Source organism: Ascaphus truei, chromosome 13 (genome assembly GCF_040206685.1).
Source record: "Ascaphus truei isolate aAscTru1 chromosome 13, aAscTru1.hap1, whole genome shotgun sequence".
Taxonomy (NCBI): Eukaryota; Metazoa; Chordata; class Amphibia; order Anura; family Ascaphidae; genus Ascaphus; species Ascaphus truei.
In genome coordinates, this window is record NC_134495.1 from 19,605,706 (window position 1) to 19,613,254 (window position 7,549).

The following is a 7,549-nucleotide window of genomic DNA, read 5'->3' on the forward strand; positions in this document are numbered from 1 at the left end:
GTACAAATTGTACAATGACCAATTTTTTCTCAAACTTTCGTAGGTTAATAGAATAGGCTATGTGTATTTTTTTTAATATATAATTTAATATTGTACTAGGCAGTATTATCCTATGTAAATTTATTTATATTTATTAATGTGAACAAACTTATGTAAATGAAGCAGTTAATTATTATTTTTTTTTGTTATTAAAGTCTCCGCTCATTTATTTTGTATGACTTTTAGGGCAGTTAAAATGTGGAATTCATTACCCATGGAGACTGTGATGGCAGATACAATAGATTTGTTCAAAAAAGGTTGGACATCTTTTTAGATGGGAAAGGTATACAGGGATATACCAAATAAGTATACATGGGAAGGATGCTGATCCAGGGATTAATCCGATTGCCAATTCTTGGAGTCAGGAAGGAATTAATTTTTCCCCTTAATGGGGTTTTTTGTTTGCCTTCCTCTGGATCAATAAGGAAGTATAGATATAGGATAAAGTATCTGTTGTCTAAATTTAGCATAGGTTGAACTTGATGGACGGAAGTCTTTTTTCAACCTCATCTACTATGTAACTATGTAATTTAGTAAACACATTTTTTCAGTAAAGAACAGTTATGGAAAAATCGGTATAAAGGGAGTTTAATCAGAGAAGCTTAATCATCATATGTTCTACCTGGGAACAACATGAACTAACGGCAGCGGCATGTTTAATACGTTCTATTAAATTAGAGATTGTTCAAAAACGGGACACTAAGATGGTGCATGATCTACAGCAAGTGTGCGCAAACTTTTGAAGCTGCTCCCCCCTGCCTGCTCACGCCCCCCTTAGCTCTTTGGTCACGGGGTCATGTGACACAGCGTTGCCATGGCGACGGCATGTGACATGATGACCCTGTGGCATCATTTGACGCCACGTTACAATAGCGACGCATCACACCAGCCATCTGAATAACAGTACGTAGAGTTGCAGAGGCCTCACGCGATCCCCCACCATTTAATGTTTATGCCGTGGGTACGAGCGCGGGGCCTCTGCAACCGCTGCACCCCCCCCCCCCCCCCACTCAAAAATCCCACGTCCCAGTGGTGGGATTCAACATTTTTAGCAACAGGTACTCTCATGGGGGGGGGGGAGAGAGACCGCACCGCCCTTTTATAGTGAAAAATAAAAACAACATTTGATTGAAATAAATTATTTATTTGCCTTTCGTTAAATATTTACATATTGCTACTTGATTGTCATTATACTGCTTCTTTTGTCCAGGGCAGAGACAGACCAGAGAGGGCAGAGAGAATTCCTCTCACACCTCCCCCAGTCCCTCTCACACCTCTCCCACTCCCTCAGATCTCTCCCTACCCACCTCCTGGCTAAGGTAACCATATTTGTCTCGGCAAAAACTGGGACAAAATGTCAAGCATGCAAAGTCGTTTACTGGTTACTCATGTGCGATCGGAGCTTGCCGGTCGCGTATGCGCACGAGCAGCCGTCAATTGCTGATCACGCATGCGCAGTTGGCGCTCGCCAGGGATCCAGAAAACCAGGACAGAGCCCTAAAAACTGTGACTGTCCAGGCTAAACTGGGACATCAGGTCACCCCACCTGTCTTCTTCTATATCCCGGTTTTGCCGGATGCAGAGAGAAACGCAGGGTCTGCCAATTTCTCCTCCAGCCATTAGGTGGTGCTGCGCTGCGCTGATAAATGGCGGTGTACCTGCGGCGCGGTCGTGGTAAAACACCAGCGGAGTCGAATGTCCCAGACTACCATCAGATTGCTATTTTCCAACTGCAGAGTCTGATCAGAGAAAAGGTCCCCAAGTGCTGCACTCCACCTATTAAAGTCTAAAACAAACCTGGTATTGGTGTCTTATTCAGAAGGTAAATATCTACCATGGGCTATATTAGGACCAATAAGAGACCGGTCATGATAACTACCTCTATGGGGGGGGGGGGGTAATAAAAAAAGAATCAAATTTGATTAACATATATACGTGACTCATAATGTGTACATTATTTACAGTGTGAGAATATTAAAACCGCGGTGGTGAGGACCGGACAAACTCGTATAGAAAAATAATAAAACAGCTAGCTGGGTGCGCTGTTGTACCACACAGGTAGTATGTATATGGTAACCTCAATCTTAGAGTGCTGGTTCAATGTTACCTTTTAGAAAAGTGTATGTATACTCATACCTAGCAGCAGTATATTGATTAAATTGTAGATATCGCTACAGAGTGAACAGCAAACAGTCAGAAAACGAAGCCTTGGTATTGGCTTAAAATATCTCACAGCTACAGATACTATAAGGGAGACTTCTCCAGAAATGTAGCAGCGATATAAATTGAAACAAAATGACCAGCAAATGTGTTACAGATGCACACCACTCAATGAGTGTGCATCAACATGGTCTGATCACTTTAGCTTAAATGTAGCCATATACTTCTCCGTAATTCATGAATCTATATATATTATATATGTAAAAAATGTTTCTGTATGTTTGTGCCCCCTGTGATTGGCCTGTGGGTTTGTGTGCGCTCATTGGCTGCCGGCCGGCCACACCTCTCGCTGTCATTGGCCAGTTAATGTAAAAAAAAACGCTGCCCGGTGTGAGAGGGAGGCACGAGAGCAGCATGGTGAGAAAGGTGCCTGCAGCGGGGCCGGCGGCAACTGCTGAGCATCGGAGCACGGCCCCTCCCCCCCCAGCCACCGGCCCGTCCCGCCACCCCCCCTGCAGCATTGGAGCACCCCCCCCCACATCAGAGCACCGCCGCCACCCCCCCCCCGCATCAGAGCACCGCCACCCCCCCCCCCCCGCATCAGAGCAATGTGGAGGGGAGGGGGGGAAATCAGAGCTGTGGAGGGGAGGGGGGGAAATCGGAGCTGTGAAGGGGGGGGAAATCGGAGCTGTGAAGGGGGGGGAAATCGGAGCTGTGAAGGGGGGGGGAAATCGGAGCTGTGAAGGGGGGGGAAATCGGAGCTGTGAAGCGGGGGGAAATCGGAGCTGTGAAGGGGGGGGAAATCGGCGCTGTGAAGGGGGGAAGAAATCGGAGCTGTGAAGGGGGGGAGAAATCGGAGCTGTGAAGGGGGGAGAAATCGGAGCTGTGAAGGGGGGGGAATCGGAGCTGTGAAGAGGACGCATTTATGTGAAGCGGGGGGGAACGGATTGACATGAACGGGGGACAAAGAGAGAGGGGGGTGAGAGGGGGATGGGGAGAGAGGGAGGGAAGAAATCGGAGCTGTGAAGGGGACGCATTTATGTGAAGAGGGGGACCGGATTGACATGAACGGGGGACAAAGAGAGAGGGGGGGTGAGAGGGGAATGGGGAGAGAGAGGGTGGGGGATGGGGAGAGAGGGGGGGGAGCGGGAAAATTAAATCCCGGGCAACGCCAGTTATATCAGCTAGTAGTGAATAAAACTGTCATGCAGTGGAGTCTTAATATTTGGGCAGTGCTTAAAGGCATCACCGCTTCACATACACTAAGGACAGTGTCCCCAATAATGACAGCGTGATTAAATACCACAAAGTTATTTCAAACATATAAGGCAATTCAATGCAAATGCAGCGCATATATCCGCGTAATCAGCGCATAGCATTACTATTTCTGTTGACCAAAGGCCGTATTCCCCCTTGCCATGAATGGTAGCAAATCTGTTTAAGATTATAATCAGCAGCCAAGTATTTAGATCGCCATAGATTGTATTCTGAAGCCAGGGTCAAGTGTGATGTGTGAATTGCCCCAGATAGCATTAACTCAGCTCCCTTTCCAAATCACTCCAAGTCCTATAATATTTCCTTCACTTTATTGGAAAAAGCAGCAGAATACAGGTACTTGTGAATGGTGTGTAGTAGTGATTTGTAGCTAGAAACAGATAGAAAAAGATGGCCTTGCCATAGGAGAGTAATAGAGATGCGTGCTGTACTCACTGTCTGCAGGGTGGAAAAGGAAGTGAGGACAATGTGGGTAAAAGGAATAGTCTTGGGACAGACTATCTGTGAACAAAACAGGGGGGAGGGCAGACTAGCCCATACTGGTAAGGATCTCAGAGGCTGCAATAGCAACTCACTGATTACATGCCCAGAGGCAAGAAATGCAACATTGTTACATATCACATAGGCACAGTGTGTGTGTGTGCAAACTCCATGCAGCTGAAATAAGAACTGACAGGCAGAAGATGCAAAGGAAAGAGGGGGGTGAAACAGGGATGTGATTCTTGTTCCATGACACTCCCCGTCTGGTATCTGGAGATACCAATATATTCTAGGTGTATGTGGAACATATGTGCAATATAACATCACAACAATGCAAAGATGATGTCCACATAACAATGGGATACCGACCGGTACCCCCAGCTAGAAGTCCTTCGCCATCTCGGTAAGGGAAGTAGGCGGATGCACAGCTCTAGGTTAGCTTGATGCACCACAATGTCTTTGTGTAAAGGTCTCTTGCACTGTTTTCTTTCAACTTTGTGAGAGAACAGTCCCTTTGACTCTGTAGTTTTCTCTACAGAGTGCATCACCTCGTGGATGTGCCAGTCGTGGTAGTTTGTCACCCTATCACCTGGCCTTTGGCTCCTTGCAGAAGCGGATCAACGCCCCTGGAAGACCGGTTGTCAAGTCTGGTCCAGTGAGTAGTGCCCCGTTTGGAGAGGCTTTCTGGTGCTGAGCATTGGAGCTGAACGTTACCCAGATCTGGCTGGGTTTCTGACGGTGGTGAACACCAGATGATGGGAGGTGTCGGCATTTTTTACCTTCCTTCAGTGAAGGCGCTGGCTCTGCGTGTCCGCTAAGGAATCTCTTCTGCGTGAAGACCACAATGTGATTCTTGGTCTCCGGCTCCCTTTGAGGGTTGCGGCGGAGCGAAGTGAGCCTAGAGATGGCAGGTTCTCTATTGTTCGGGAGGCGTCCTTTTGGTGAATGGAATGGTAGCGGAGTCACCCAACTGCCTAGTCCATCTTTGGAGAGCTCCTTGACTGTTAACCTCGGGAATCCTCTATCTTCCCTCGATGGTGTTTGCTTGTCGTCGTCCCTTGTTGTCTGGAACGCTGTGCACCGTAGGTCATCGGTGCATTCCTCTTGCACGAGAACATCTCCACGTAGTTCGGTTAAACGCTTTTGTGTCTCTTTGTTAACTGCCATCGGGAGGTTATTTTCTCCCTGGACGTGACGAAGAACAGTCTCTTTTGCCCTAGTAAATCCCTTTATGAAATGTCTCTGTGACTGTCTCATTTTAGACGTGTGAGAGGGCAGTCTTTTTGACACTGTGGCTTCACCTGTAGGGCGCAATCCTTTGTGGCTATGCCAGCCGTGACAGCTGGCTGCTTTGTTGCTTGATACTTTGTGGAGAGGAACAACTGTACGTCTTACCCGTGCCATTGCTCGCGGGAGGAGCGTCCGATTGTTTATTATCTTTTGGACGATCCCTTTGTCGATCACCTTTGGGAGGTTACTTTCTTCCTTCAGTGGAGTCGACTCATCATCCTTGGTTGTCTGAACCACTAAGCATCCTAGGCCATTGTCACATCCCCCTGATGTGAGGATGTTTTTGTTGATCTCAGGGGTATGACCTTGTCTCTTCTCTTCGCTTGGCCCTCCTATCACTTGGAGATGGCCAAGCCATGGTTCAGAGAGGGATGTGTGTCCACATTCTGTTATCACAGTTCTGCGGGCGTCAACATAGTCTTGTCCGTGCCCTTTGTCAGTGCACGCGCTGCCCACTATCACCCATCCTAGGTCAAGTCTTTGGGCGTATGGTGCGTTGTGGGGTCCGTTATGCTGTTTACGGACTTTATGTACCCTCAAGATGTCCCTACTCAGCAGCAGCAAGATCTTGGCGGGATGTAGTTGGCTATTCCTCTGAGGTGCGGGTAATGGCGTGCCACGTCTGGTGTGGGAATCTCGTCCCTGTTTGTGGCCATGTGGTTGCACTCGATGAGTGTGGGGAGAGCTATCTTCACTCTGTTATCCACTGAACGTATGACGTAACCGCTTGCTCTTCTCCCTGTTGACTCAGTTGACCCTGCACAGGTTCTGAGGGTGTAGGGTGAGGCATTATCTTGTAAGTTGAACACGTTGAAGAACTCTGTCTTCGCCAATGATCTGTTGCTTTGGACGTCAAGGATTGCATACATCCGAAAAACCTTCTCAGGTTGTCCCTGGGGGTGCACTGCGACAAGGCATATTTTCGAGCAGGACATTTTGTCGCTTTCTTTTCCGCAAACCTCGGTGCGCTGAGATGTGATGGATGTTGGCTCTCCTTCTCCTTCCTCCCCGCCATGCTCCGCTATGGAGGATGGGTTGTTTAGTTGGTGGAGTGTCAGCGCCTCTGGATGTCATTTTGCACACTGTACATTTGATATCTTCTTTACAGTCTCTGGCTAGGTGAGTCGTGGAACCGCAGCACCTGAAGCAAACTCTGAATTCTCCAAGTAACCTCTTGCGTTCCTCTAGGGACTTCATCCTGAACCCAAAGCACTTGTTAAGTGGGTGTGGCTTCTTGTGTATGGGACATTCCCTGTTTGGGTCCCTTAGTTCCTCGTCTCCGGCGACTGACTGATCGGGAGTAGTTTGGGTCGTGGGAGGCACGTCCGTCCTGTGGACCGAGATGGGTGTTTGGGTGTTACCGTATCTCGCCACTGGTCTCATTCCTCAGGCTGCTTGCACTGTGTGTGGTTTGCGTACCCAAGATGAAACTGGGATCGTTCCTTGTCCTTGCCGCTTCGCGGATGAAGCTCAAGAAGAATGAGAATGGAGGGAAGGCGACTTGCTTCTCCCTTTTGTATTTGAAGCCTTGTGAAATCCACCTTTCTTGGAGGTTGAAGGGTAGCTTCTCCAGGATGGGTCTCACTCCACGAGCTGAGTCTAGGACGTTGAGACCTGTTAAGGAATGGTCTTTTCTTGCAACCTCCAGCTCTTGCAGCAGGTCTCCGAGCTCTCGTAGCTTCGAGTAGTCTCTAGTTGTGATCTTTGGAAAGCTGTCGATTCTTTTGAAGAGCGAATCCTCGACTGCTTCGGGGCTACCGTAGCACTCTTCTAGCCTTTCCCACACTAGGTCAAGGCCTACTTGGGGGTGGTTCGCGTTTGCCGTCCGAAGCCTCCTCGCGTGCTCCCTGGATTCGTTTCCCCAGCCATTTGGATAGCAGGTTGAGCTCTTCCCTTGCTGAGAAGCCCAAGCTGTTGATTGCGTCTTTGAACGTGAATTTCCTCGTCCGGTAGTTCTCAGGGCGTTCGTCAAAGCTGATGAGTCCTATTTGCACCAGGTCACGCCGGATCATGTACTTGGCTATGTCTGTCAGGCCTGAGGCATCGGCGTGTTGGTCCCGTTCTGAGGTAGTTGCTGGGAGGGCCCGTGCGGTCGCCTCTTCCTTGGCGTGAACGTGTGGTGACTGCTGGTCAGTGTGAGGGGCTGTGTTCTCCCATGTGGGTGTAGCTGGATTGCGAGCCCGTTTTGGTGCATCCGTGTGCGCGCTGGCGTGTGGATCACTGTTGCGGCTGTGGCTATCCCAGGCAGCATGTACCATTGACGGAGCAGCGTCTTCTCCTCGTGGACCTAGCAAGTCTTCGGTGT